Source organism: Epargyreus clarus, unplaced genomic scaffold, assembly GCF_041222505.1.
Source record: "Epargyreus clarus isolate Ecla_fem2 unplaced genomic scaffold, WU_Ecla_fem_2.2 ptg000035l, whole genome shotgun sequence".
Lineage (NCBI taxonomy): Eukaryota > Metazoa > Arthropoda > Insecta > Lepidoptera > Hesperiidae > Epargyreus > Epargyreus clarus.
The window spans coordinates 4294726-4310199 of NW_027332240.1; positions in this window are offsets into that span (position 1 = coordinate 4294726).

Consider the following 15474-nt stretch of genomic DNA (forward strand, 5'->3'; position numbering starts at 1 on the left):
GAAAACTAGCTGACCCGGCAAACGTTGTGTTGCCATATATATAAAAAAAATGTTAAGGGTGAACAACCCTTATCACTTAGGGGTATGAAAAATAGATAGTAGCCGATTCTCAGACCTACTAATTATGCATATAAAATTTTCGGAGGAGTACGGAAAGCCGTTTCGGAGGAGTGCGGTAACTAAAATTGTATGAGAATTTTATATATAAGATAAAGAAAATCTATTCCTTTTTTAACCCAAAAATACTGTATAAACTACATACTCTTGTAGAATAATTAAACACATCGGTTGAAATAATATTCTATATTTCATCAAACTCACAAATTACACTTCACTTTCACTTATTTTTAACTTATTGTAAGATAATTTTGAGTGTAACTATCACCCGAGAACCTTCTCGTTTCGTGGCAGATATTCTAATAAATCTTTTTTGAGAGCCTATCATATTATCTGCGTACAGACAACCTTTTTTTTTCTTAAGAAACGTCGGTACATTACAATTAACATTTTGACTAAAAGTACGAATCAAATAAGCTACTCAATAGAAAGATTAATTCATCTAGCATTGCAAAATATAACAGAAAAACATTAAATAATATTACTAATTTTATGAAATCATTACATTTTTATGAAATCATTACACTCTTTACGCCAAGTCAAGTGCATAAAAGTCTTTTATCATATAGCAATCCAATCGTGAGTTCTCGACAATTTCCGACAAATCTCAACAAAGCCTGACAAACAGTCTATCATGATCAAACAAACTTATTTTTTCCATCCATTGAACAAACTTCGTGGAAATCCCCGTCCTGATTTGGAGATAAGCTTACAGCTTCCGAGCTTTTGGGTTATCTATTAAAGTGGATTTTGTCGGATTCCTTTATCAGGTGTAGTTTCCTGTGAATTGTCGTAAGCTTTCCGGTATTCATTCCTTGGCGTTCTACTGTCTTGACATTGGATCACGAGAAATATATGTACGCTATTTCTGAAGTGTTTCTTACAAACTATCGCAAAGAAAACTATTTGTGTTTAAGTATAGATATGTAGACGTCGCTCAGATTAGGATTGTTTTTTGTTTTTATAATATAGGTGTAGCAAACGAGCATGCAGTCCACCTGAAAGTAAGCCTACTGCTGCCTATGGACATCAGTATTCTAGGTCCTATAAAATAAACTCCTGAGTTCGGCAATAGCAGCGTTGCTACTCCTATGGAGTAAGTTGAAGTTGAAGGTGGTAAAACCCTCTGTGGTTCGACTCCGGTGGCACCACCGCCACACCTATTTCTAGGCAGAAATTTATTAGGCAATAACAGCAGCCCATGTTGTGTTCCGTTTTGAAGGGTGTGGTAAGGGAAATATACTTTTCCGAGGCGTTCCAGCTTACTCCTCAGGGGTAGCGACGCATCTGTGGCCGACCTCAGGTAGGAATACCGAATCCTATCTGGGGTTGATTACAGATGTCCATGGGCGGCAGTAGCCACTTACCATCAGGTGGACTGCATGGTCGTGTGCTACTGCTATATTATATAAAATAAAAGTTAAAACGCCTCGGTAAAACATGTTTAAATAACCCTTTAAATTGGAGCACAGTAGCGAACTCTACTATTATTAGGCAGAAATAAATATGATAACTGCCAAATAACTTTGCTACAATAATTTCGCCGACTTGAAAATATGTAATAATTAATAAAAACATTTCACACAGTCCAAAGTACCTAGAATTGGAACCATAACCTGCCAACGTAAGCCAAAAATTCATCTCACGAAACTATCTAAATATTTATAACTCAAAGGTGACTGACTGACGTAGTGATCTATCAACGCACAGCCCAAACCACTGGACGGATCGGGCTGAAATTTGGCATGTAGGTAGATGTTTTGACGTAGGCATCCGCTAAGAAAGGATTTTGATCAATTCTACCCCAAGGGGATAAAATAGGGGATGAAAATATTACTTCGTAACGCGAGCGAAGCCGCGGGCAAAAGCTCGTTACTCTTATAAAATTTGAAGCCACCCTATCTTCTAAATCATTGAATTTCCATATTCAGTTCCTGATTCAATACGCTCCCTGAACCTCACAGACCCTTGTTATTTACATAGGGAACCTATAAATAACAATTGGACATGTTTCAAGCCTTTTCCTTTCAGTAAACATACATAATATTAAATGTGATCAAAATAAAATGAGCATGTCAAACTTTTGACAAAATAGTGCAGGGAATTTTGTCGTACCTTTCTGTCATTTGTCGTACCTTGCTGTAATTTTGTCGTATCTTGCTGTAATTTTGTCGTACCTTGCTGTAATTTTGTCGTACCTTGCTCTAATTTTGTCGTATCTTGCTGTAATTTTGTCACAATTATTATGATTATTAAAATTTAAATTCTTTAGAACTATACGGATTATTTTATATTTATTATCTTTTAACGCAGTGCCTAATTAAATTCAATTAGACGTCAATAATAAATGGCGTTGAATACACATTTATGTGTCGATTTTAGATGTGTGCGTGCGCAGTGTAAAAACTAACTCTTACCATATTAGGAGATAATCCTGAGACGTTCCAGCTCAGTCCTCAGGGGTAGCGGCGTATCTGTGGCCGACCTCATGTAGGAATATTTTATCCTGCCTGGGGTTGATTACAGAAGTCCATGGATGGCAGTAGCCACTTACCTTCATGTGGAAGGCATGCTTGTCTCCTACTCCTATATTATAAAAATGGTGGTAGAACCCACTGTGGTTCGACTCCGTCGCCACCACCATCACACCTATTTCTGCCTAATAACAGCTATGTTCAGTGCTGCTATGTTTTGTTTTCAACAGTGTGTTAAGGGAAACATACTTTTCTGACATTCCAGCTTAGTCCTTAGGGCTAAAAAAAGAACGCCAAAAAAGTATAACAAAAACCTTTTCAAAATAAAAGGACTAAGTGACCCTTTATCGTTATGTCTAGGTACTGTACCCTTACCATGAGTTTTGAAAACATCCCACAATTTTACGTTACGTTTACTCAATCCATTATTCTCTTTCGTTTGCTTCAGTAGACTAAGTAAACGTAACAATAAGTAAATGATCAAGTCATTTTGTCTACCTCACATGTTCGCAAAAAAGAGAGACAAAACATAAAGCGCCATTTTTCAATTTATACATTTAATTTTACGTTACTGACACTATAGTTCGGATACAATCCGCTAGGGGCGCTGATTGGAATTTGTATAGGCAAATACGTAAACAAATACCAAAACAGTCATATTTGTTAAAACGTAAAAACTCATGGTAAGGGTACTGTTAAGAAATTCGCTCACGTGTACGGAATTTCAAACAGGTACCGAAATCATTGAATATCCGTATTCCGGTACTGAGGGTCCTTGAACTGCGGACCTCATGTATTTACATACGGAACCCACAAATAACTATTGAGCTTTTGCCAACATAATATAGACACGGGTAACACTATTTCGGGTACGAATGGTTTAGAGTGAAAATTTATATTAGATACATTTTTTTTAATAAAGCAATGATAGCCTAGTGGTTAAGAAACTTGGCCTCTCGATCGAGAGGTCGAGGTTCAAATCCCCGGCACGCACCTCTGATTTTATAATTATGTGCGTATTAGAAATTAATTATCACTGTTTAGCAAGTGATAGTGCAGGAAAACATCGTGAGGATACCTACATACCTGAGAGATTTATAAAAACAAAAAGAAATCTCAAAGGTATGTGAAGTCTACCAATACGCGCTTGGCCAGCGCGGTGAACTATGGCCTAATCCTTCTCATTCTGCGAGGTCTCCTCGCCGTGCCCAGAAGTGGGACAATAATGGGTTGATGATGATGATGATGTTGATAAAGGAGTTAACGAGTAACTCCCATGTCGACATTGGCATTCGATGGTCACTGACTGTAATTGACTGTTGCCTGTCGTCAACTAATATATAACTAATGTCATTTTCGTATGTATTTTTGACTATTTGTTAAACGTATTTCGTCAAAACTTTCTCAGATAATTAGAGGACTTTGCATAGATTCCTAAGGTCTTAAAACCCTTTCATGCTCAATCAGAACCTAACAAGAAAACTCCAAGGGTACAACCAACTGTATATCAAAAACTAGATACAAAATAAATTACAATATCATTCTATTATATCATAATATCATCATAATAGAAACATCATATCACCATATCATATCTCACTCGATAAATCTCAAAGATTTTCTCTTCCCTTTTCAATTTCTACAATAGAATGGGGGAAATATATTTATTGCAAACGTAATGTCATCGTTGCTTTGTTTGTTCATAATAATAATACACATGGTTGAAATAAAAGCAGTGATAGCCTAGTGGTTAAGAAACTCGGCCTCTTGATCGAGGGGTTCGAGATTTAAAACCCAGGCGCGCACCTCTGATTTTTTAAAATGTGCGTATTAGAAATTAATTATCACTTGCTTAAACACTGTGAGGAAACCCACATACCTGAGAAATCTTAAAAAAAGTTTTCAAAGGTATGTCAATTCTACCAATTCACTGGTCAACGCGGTGGACTATGGCCTAATCCTTTTCATTCTGATTGGGGGCTGCTGGGCATTCTGCCGGGGATTCTACTGGGCACGGGCCAGCAGTGGGACAGTAATTAGTTGATGATGATGATGATGATAAAACGAAAAATATAATATAACCAAACTATTATAATAAACATGTACACAAAACAGTGATATCCCCGTAGTTGGAAATAGACCTCTATCGAGGGGTCCCAGATCCGAATCCCAAGTCCATCAATCTGACCGAGAAAGCGAACCCGGAACTTTCTGCTCGTCAGACTATTATGGTGACAACTCCGCCTCCTGTCATATTAATTTTTATAAAGCACATAACTTAGGAAAATGAAATGTAGATGTGGGATTCAAACCTTGAACCATCAATATGTGCAGTAATTTAAACCTATCACTATCACTGCATGTCTTTTATCTTTGGAATGTTATTTACATTCCAAAGATAAAAGATATTTACAGGTACTCAACATATCTTTTCTTTCTCTCAAGTTTCCTCAACATTTGAATCCCTTTACATTCCCCGTTGTCACATCAGTTATCGAAGCTAGATCCTGGATATTATTTAAATTAGAGATGGGAATACTTTATGAAAAGATCGATGTTTAAATCGAATTACGATTCGGTGTAAAGAATCGACTCACAACAATATTGAAGAATATCGTATTATGGGCAATTATTTGCTGCTTTGGAAAATATGGATAGAAATAAAGATATGAAAACAAGTTACAAATTTTAATGTTATTGCAAGAAAGTAAAACTATTGTCACTTTTCGTTATTATTAATATTATTATTATACAATATTATTTTTTTTTTTCACTTACATCGCAATTTCAATGTCTAGAATAAATAAATTGTCAAATATCCATTGATAGATAAAACGTTGAATAGTTAAATTATCAATAACGGGCATAAATCGATTCGTAGAAATTAAACATCGTATTCTTAAAAAAATTTTAACAAAAAATACAACCGACTTCTATGTCACTACAAAGTAAAAAATAATTCAAATAAATGTTGGTTTAGTACATATTTCTGAAGTCGGCGCTCATATTAGATACGCTGTTGACATCGTTATCCAACGAAATATATTGATACGCTCATATTAGATACGCTGTTGACATCGTTATCCAACGAAATATATTGAGCGCCGACTTCAGAAATATGTACTAAACCAACATTTATTTGAATTATTTTTTACTTTGTAGTGACATAGAAGTCGGTTGTATTTTTTGTTAAAAATTTTTTTTCACCCTTTTTAGTGATGACATAATAACATTTATATTAATACAATATAAAATTGTATAAACGAGATCACGAATTAAGGTAAGGTCTGAATTTACATTGATTGGAACCGCCCGCTCGCAGGGCGCTGCCGCGCCCTGCTCGCTTAGTTTTATATTGTCTTATATGTTCCAACCTAACCTAACTAAATAGTCAATGATGAACTGGCTTTGCAATTTCATTAGAACCTACAGCAAATATCTTCAAACACAACTCAATTATTCCCATTGGTTGAGGAGTTACATATTTTGTCTCCGAGCCACATTATCAGATCCTCAAATAGTCAATGATAAACTGGCCTCGCAATTTCATTAGAACCTACACCAAATATCTTCAAACACAAGTCAATTATTCCCATCGGTTGAGGAGTTACATATTTTGACTCCGAGCCACATTATCAGACCCTTAAATAGTCAAAGATAAACTGGTTTTTCAATTTCATTAGAACCTACACCAAATATCTTCAAACACAACTCAATTATTCCCATCGGTTGAGGAGTTACATATTTTGTCTCCGAGCAACATTAGCAGACCCTTAAATAGTCAATGATGAACTGGCTTTGTAATTTCATTAGAACGTACATCAAATATCTTCAAACACAACTCCATTATTCCCATCGGTTGAGGAGTTACATATTTTGACTCCGAGCCACATTATCAGACCCTTAAATAGTCAAAGATAAACTGGTTTTTCAATTTCATTAGAACCTACACCAAATATCTTCAAACAAAACTCAATTATACCCATCAGTTGAGGAGTTACATATTTTGCCTCCAGAACCCACTCTGATCCTCATCATATTTAAATGGGACCAACTTGTAGCAATTGTCCACACACGAAATTAAAGGCATTAAAATAGGTTCATAAACGGCGAAGTTATGGCTGTTATATTTACATGGGTGGAGGAGTTCCCCTCTTTTTCTCCAGAACCAATCGATGGATCCTAACCATATTTAAATGGGACCAACTCGCAGCTCGTCTCTACACAATAAAAAAAGAATTATTAAAATCGGTCCACTAACGGCGGAGTAATTGCTGTACATACATAAAAAAAAAAAAAAAAAAAAAAAAAGATACCGGCCGAATTGATAACCTCCTCCTTTTTGAAGTCGGTTAAAAAATAACAATCGACACTTCGATTAATCGATTTCATATCCACATCCCTATAACAACATCGACAATTTTCCCCACTGCAACAATGGGAAAACAGATTTCCATGTTATCATTTCTTTTGTTATCTCTTATTTCTTATGTTAAAAGTAATGATTTCTGAATGTTTGTTCAAACAAATGTTTGGTGAAATATTTTTATTTCTGATAATAATGTTATGTTTGTTTATTTTCAGATTCAGTGAAACATAATAGGACATCGGTAAGTTTTATTTATAGAAATGTCTTTTGTGGCAATAAGTATGAATACATACATAATCTACCACATTTTATATAGCGATTTCTTTATGTTATATCACTTTGTTTGTAGATCTTAATGTCATGTCAGTATGAATTTCAAGTTAAATTTATGTCTTTTTACCACGCTGTTATTAGCTTGACCTGTATGTAACGGAATCTTTGAATTCGATTTTTACCCACTTTGGACGGTCCGATTAATTTATAATTTTGAACACTTATCGAGAACCGATGTCAATACACGATTTTAATAATTATATCCCATTCACCTCATTATCATCGACAGGAATCAGGATTAACGATTTCTTCTTCGATTCATTCTTTGTGCGATTTTAGCTTGGTTTTTAGTTTTAAAACTATATTTTTTTATAAGATTAAAGTATTAAACGAGGATCTAGTTCACCTAACGGTGGTAGTAAAGGTGATAGAACCCTCTGTGGTTCAACTCCAGCGGCACCACCGCCACACCTATTTCTGCCTGATAACAGCAGTGTTAAGCGCTGCTATGTTCTGGATTGAAGAGTATAGTAAGGGAGACATACTTTTCCGAGTCGTTCCAGCTTAGTCCTGAGGAGTAGCGGTGTTTCTGTAGCCGACTGACCGGTGTTTCTATAGGCGACCTATTGTAAGAGTCTCCAGTTACAATTAAAATATGTATATACGTATATTTATTTATTAATATTTATTTATCCTTAATGTATTATAATGTTTATGTATTTAACACCTGCCGCAAATTTCCATTCACCAAGGGTTGACTGGTAGAGAATGCCATTAGGCATTAAGTCTACCTTGTTGTAATATAACTTTGTGTTACTTTTACAATAAATAAATAAATAAAAATTAAGTGGACTGCATGATTCTTCTTCAATACTATAAAAAACATACTACGAAACTAGATTATCAATATACAAAAATCAATTAATTGAACATCGTAATTACCAGTCGCAGGTCCCAGTGATCGAAATTGCACCGTAATTAACGCAAATAAATACTAAACCATATGGCATTAAGTTTACACTTTCTAACACTTATTTTAAGGTGTTTCAAAAAATTAAATAAAATAAACTACTTTTACCAAAAAAAAAATTGTTTAAGAGAAGAGAAATTCACTCTAATTTCACACTAGTTTAAGGTGTTTCAAGAAAATAAATAAATAAAAAAGTTTCAAAAGATAGTAGTACCTACCTTATTTGACTCCTGAGGAATCAAGAAGGTAGAACCCACTGTTTCACACTAGCGTTATAACAGCAGTGTTCAGTGCTGCTTTTTTGTTTGTGAGGGAGACGTACTAAATCAAGGCGTTGAAACTTCTCAGGGGTAGATACTCATTCTAATATTATCTGAGGTTCATTACACATGTCTATGAGCCGCAGTAGCTACCTATCTGCACCCACAAATAAAAATAAAAAAATCCCCAGTGGATTTATGCATATTAATGTGAAATATACACTATGAGGATCAATTAATTGAAATAAAAAGGCAACTACCATCATTACTCGTTTCCTACTCCCATATTACCTAAGTAGGAAAGCTTATAGGTATATAAAAATATTATCTTAAATATAAGATTCTTGTGTCACATTGTTAGTAACCGTACTCGTCCGAAACAGCTTTACCGATTTTCACCAAATTTTATATGCATATTCAGTAGGTCTGAGATCTATCTACTATCTATTTTTCCTACCCCTAAGTGATAAGAGTTATTCACCATTAACATTTTTTTATTTATATGGCAACACAACGTTTGCCGGGTCAGCTAGTAATTTTATAAAACTTCATCTTATAGTTATCACAGAATTTAATTAAACTGTAGTTACACAATAGTTTAACCGTGTAGTTAACAAAACGAGTCATTCGGATCTAATTCGAGTTAGCAATTAACAAGACAAGTGGCGTGTTAATTACCTGTTCCCAAACTGTAATTGTTTGTGTTTTGTAAATAATACAAGTATGAACCGATATATAACGATGTTATTAGTCGATGAACCGTTCGTTTTGGTAAGGTTACTAATATGAAATTTCGGATCTGGGGGCCTACCACCATCTTTTAAAAAACATCATAGTTCAGGAAAGTTTTATTTCAATATTACATCAACATTATTTTGTTTCGTTCCATGACCTCCTTAAAACAGTTTTGTTTTATTCCTGCCGAGTGATGTAAGAGAATGCGTACTATGTTTATTCCGTATAACCAAAAAAAACGTGACATTGAAACTAGTGTCATCTCTTTCGCACCACGGTCTTGATACTGTTCCGTGATATGCAGTTGAACAAACTTAAACCCTTCTTCATTTTTCGCTTATCCATCGTGTAAAACCAACCGAAATTGTCATATTTTGCTTAAAAAGTTAAATTTTCTGCAAAAAAAAAAGAATAAATAATTTCGACCGACATAATGCAAAATTGCTTATTGTAATATTAAAAAAACAATCTTACTTTAACGAGGTTGTGGTAGGAAATTTCAATGGATGATTAAAATAATATTGGTTTAACAGATGGTAGCCCCCCTGGATTTATCAAAAACGCTATATCGGTTTCATGTAGGGTTAATATATTTTATTTGGATTTCCCGATAATTTCGTGTAGTTTTACTTATAGTTATTAGAACTCGACTGCGGAGGGTAATATTCAAGCGTATGTATGTATGTATGTATGTATGTATGTATGTATGTATGTAATGTGTATCTTTGTTTGGCTTATTTATTTTTAACACAATGACTAGTTTAACAATTGTAAAAGTAAAGAAAGTACATGACGATTTCATTTTCTTTGACATCCATATCATGGGAGTTCAAAAAAATAATCTTGGGACATCAATCATTGGATTTAGAATGACGTCACTAATTTGACCCTCATATACATACGGACACTCGGTACTTAGGCTATTTAAGTTAAATAAAAGTTTATGAAAATCGCAATACTTGCGATTTTCGAAGCTAAGTAATGAATTCTTAATAATGTGTGTAGTATATCAACTTAAAAAGAAAGTAAATATTAATCTAAGCTTTAAGTAAAATATATAACTTAAGATTTGTTTAATCACATATTGTCTATGAAAGGCGGAGAAGGGTACAAAGTTCTCTAAAGTTTGTTAAACAAAGAAAAACATAAGCTTCATAGCTTACACATGTATAATTAACACTTAATTAACAATTATCTTGACGAAGAATGGATCCTAAACTATAAAGTTTGGTCTTAAAATAGCGTTAGAATAATAAAAACATAAATAATAATGAAAACATTTTTACGTAAACTGACGTTACTTTAGATTTTTTTCGTATGATTGAAGTATTAAATGAGCTTGCACGCCCAAGGATATCTGTAATCATCCCCAGATAAAATCAGAATCCTACCCGAGGTCGACCACTGCGCCGGTACCCCTGAGGTCTAAGCTGGAATGTTTCGAAAAAGTATGTCTCCCTTACCACACCCTTCAAACCGGAACACAGCAGCGCTTAACACTGCTGTTATTAGGTAGAAATAGGTGTGTGGTGTGTGGTGGCGAACCATAAAAAGTTCTACCACCTTCAATTTAACTTTATTAAACTTCTAAGATCTTCAATTGTATTCCTCTAAATAACTTTCTTATTACATTAATTTGCCCAGATTCACTCAAGTAAATCGAATTGGCAGTTTTAATTAAATCTCCCTAATTGGGTCCGGAAGGAACCAAGTGTCTCAGACCCTTTAAGGGGTGATATATCTTCATTATGATGGTAATGGGTCACTTGTTCTGTTATGGGGCCATTAGCACGGGGTTGCTATTGTTTTTGCAAGACTGGTGATTTGTGGGTGACAATCATGTTTGCGATTTAACTATGATATAGTCCGCGTAAAACTGCTAGTCCGCTCTGAATATAGAAACGAATCGCGTCGACATAGCAAATTGTATGACTACACCTACTCGCAACAACTTCAGAGCGGACTAGCAGTTTGACGCGGACTGTAGCATCTTCACATATTTTCGTGCCGTAAAGTGCTGCTGTGTTCTAGTTTGAGAGTCTTAGGACTGAAGTTATATTTAGATTTAAATACATTACCCTCCTTCTGGCGCAGTCGAGTAATCACGAATGTACGTAAGCAGTGACCGTTACCAACCCGATGCTCTCCCACTGCTGGTCATGAGTCTCCTCTTAGAGTGAGAAGGGTTCAGGCCTATTTGATCACAATAAAAATTTCTTCTGCTATTTTCTTTATCATTAAATAAATCAATAAATAACACTTTTTTACTCATAGCCTAACACTCTGATTTATTGCTGGTCTCAATCCAGAGGCAGAAAAGACTCCCAATAAACATCCTTCATCATTTAGATATCTGTCTAGCCGGGAATAGTCTGAAGGTGGTAGAACCCTTTAAGGTTCGACTCCGGCGGCACCACCGCCGCACCTATTTCTATCTAATAACAGCAGTGTTAAGCGCTGCTGTGTTCCGGTTTGAAGGGTGTGGTAAGGGAGACAGACTTTTCCGAGGCGTTCCAGCTTAGTCCTCAGGGCGCATCTCTGTCCGACCTCAGGTAGGAATATCTCATCCTATCTGGGGTTGATTACAGATGTCCATGGGCGGCAGTAGCCACTTACCATCAGGTGGACTGCATGATCGTCTGGTACTCGTATACTATAAAAAAAAAAAAAAAAACAAAAAATAGAACCTGGAGGCCTCTGCAAGTCAGACCGGTACGATGAAGCCTCTCACTCGTAGTCTATTCATCTTATCTTATCGTACATTTTTTTCTCCATATTATCTCCTATCCTAGTAGAACTGAAAAATACTGCGCGTTAAAATTTTAATTATTGCAAACTCGTTAAATTTGTTTGGTTAAAGTATTTCCAGATGTAAATAATGAAGCGACACTTCAAGTCGACACTTCATCTCTCCCGCATTAAATTGTCTCAAATGACAATTGTCGTACTACAGGCGATGGGATATAAGCGAGATATTTGGTGCTATAGTACTAGAATACTATGGAAGTAGCAAATAAACATGGAGTCCACTTAAACGGGGGCCACTGCCGATCATGGCCATCTGTAACCAATCTCAGATAGGATTATGATTCTACTTGAGGTCGGCCATAGTATAGCAATAACCTTTTTTTCTTTTAAATGAAATATTACATTTTCAAATAAGTAAAGAAAACTGAGCTTCATAAATTATTTTAATATTTTAACCAATTGAAATCTATTACAAATGTTATCTGCAACAATGTTCATATGGAGTCGTTTTTGTCTATCTGCTAATGAACTCCGCTAAATTTTATTTATTAATTTATTATTTATTGACCAAATAAAAATGTGCTAAAAAATCATAATTATGCTGACCCGGCAAACTTTGTACCGCCTCAAAATCTATTTATCAAATATATTTTATATAAAATATAGCCTATGTTATTCGTAGATAATGTAGCTTTCGAATGGTGAAAGATTTTTTAAAAAAATCTAAAAAAATCCACTTCTAGCTATTCGTTACACGCTGACAGTAAAACAAGTACTTAAACAGTTCTATCATTAAAACGGGAAAACATAATAAACATATTCATACATTTCTATCAACGTTTTGAAATATTCCTGCAACGCAAAATTCTTGAAGAAATGAATTTGTATATCAAATTTAAAGATGGTAAAACTATTCGCGTTTGGCTGTGGCAACAATCGCGCTATTATATTTGCTTCATAACAGAAGTTAAGCGTATTTTTTTTTAACATGCACTCGTTACTGACTGATACATTTATATACCTAGTTGCAGACAGAGGATCAAAATGTCGTGGTTAGAAAGTATTTTAACTATGCATAAGATAAACATGGGCAGTGATAGCCTAATGGTTAAGAAACTCGGCCTTTCGATCGAGGGGTCCGAGGTTCAAATCCCAGGCACCTCTGATTTTTCAAAGCTATGTGCGTATTAGAAATTAATTATCACTTGCTAAACGTTGAAGGAAAACATCGTGATGAAACCTGATACCTGAGAGATTTATAACAAAAAATCTCAAAGGTATCTACCCGGTCTACCTAATCTTTCTCATTGAAGAGGAGACCCGTGCCCAGCAGTGGGATAGTAATGGGTTGATGATGATGTAGATAAACCTGCTAGGTTCCGTTTTGAAAGGTGTGATAAGAGTAGGAGATATGTCTATCAGAGCCGTTCCAACTTTTATTTATTACATAGGAATAGCAGACGTGCATGCAATCCACTTGATGATAAGTACCTACTGCCGACCATCTGTAATAAACCCAAGATAAGATTAGATTAAATCTGAGGTCGGCCACAAATGCGCCGCTACCCCTGATGACTAAGCTGGAACGCACCGGAAAAGTATGTCTCAGTTACCACACCCTTCAGACCAGAACACACCAGCTTTTAACACTATTATGATGTAGGAATAGGTGTGGCGGTGGTGCCACTGAAATCAAACCACAAAGGGTTCTACCACTTTTAAGATTACCTAATAAAATATTAGGTAATCTTAAATATTAGGTAGCTTTATAAAATCAGACTATTATATAAATATATAGCGATACCAGTCAGAGCCTTAATGCAACGGGTCATTAGACGGACATCCGGGCCCAGATATTGCTGTCTCGGTCGTTACTCGCGCCGAACTCCGCTAAGTAACGGTTAACCGGGTAGAACTTGTAATTATTAATGGCGCGGTAAAACGTTTTTATCCGGTTTTTATATGGATTTATTTACTTTTTACCTTAATATTGGCTTTAAGTAAATATTAACCAATAAATTGTATCCGTGGTTAACCTCAGGTACGGATCTTATCTGAGATTAATTAAAGATCTCTTTGGGTAGGATTAACCTCTTAACATCAATGGTAAAACATGTTCGTTTGCTACTTCAGTGTTTTAAAAAATATGCTTTAAATAATCACTTTTGTTATATACAAATAAACCGTACAATTGTGAAGAAAACTACAATTAATTGTGATACGATTTGTGAATTTATTTATTCGTCATTTTACTAATCTACGAATAAGTCTGACAATTATATTACATAAATATGTACTAGCGATACCAGTCAGAGCCTATGCAACGGGTCATTAGACGGACATCCGGGCCCGGATATTGCTGTCTCGGTCGTTACTCGCGCCGAACTCCGCTAAGTAACGGTTAACCGGGTAGAACTTGTAATTATTAATGGCGCGGTAAAACGTTTTTATCCGGTTTTTATGGATTTATTGATATTTTTACGATTATATCGATGTTGAGTAAGTATTAACCAATAAATTGTATTGGTGGCTAACCTGACGTGGGAGGTGGTTGGTTGCATGAAGGCTCTGACTGCTATCGCTAGTACATATTTAATAACTGGGTTATTAAAATGACAAAATAATAAATAATAAATTGACAAATCATATCACAATTAATCGCAGGGGTTTTATCATAATTGTATGGCTTATTGGTATGTAGAAATAGTGATTATAGCATATATAATATTAAGGTAGCAAACGAAAATGTTTACCCATTGATTAAGAGGTATAAAAACAAGTTTGACAATATTCTACCGGTCTGTCTGTAGGAAGCAATATTGGAAATAACTCATCTACGTTCCATTGCATTACGTTACGTTATATTTCAATGGTGCATACCAAAATACCAGAAATATTACCAATATATGAAATTTAATATTATACAGCGTATTTAAATGTCGTTTGAATGTTTGTCACGTAAACAAGACATATGATAATGTAATTAAAATTGCCGGATATCCGGTTATTGAATCCAAACCCGGGTAAATATTTTAAAGTATCTGTTTTTAATATAATTACATGGATTAATTTAAATTATTTATTGCATAATTATGTTGATTACAATATAATTAAGGACTTAATGATAAAACATATTTTCAATATGCGGAGCGGTATATCCCAAAATTAATTCAAATACCTACTTTCCATTAACGAAATGTGTTACCAAAAATGTTATCACCATTATCGAAATTTCATAAGGCTTTTCCAATATTTGTCTATAACTAGTGACGCCGTGAGGTTAAAAGTCCTTAGACTAAATTATAGAGACCTCTCGGAGAATACTTCAGACATTTTTCTTTATCGTCACGGCAAGATTCATTGTAATAAAATAAAAAATGTATTTGCAGTCCACTTGATGATAAGTGGTCACAGTTGTATATAAATAATTGTAATCAATCGCAAATACGTCTAAAGCATTATCTAAGATCGGCTAGTTAGCTACCTGATAACCTAACCCTCACATTCGGATTTCCACTGTGTCGTGCG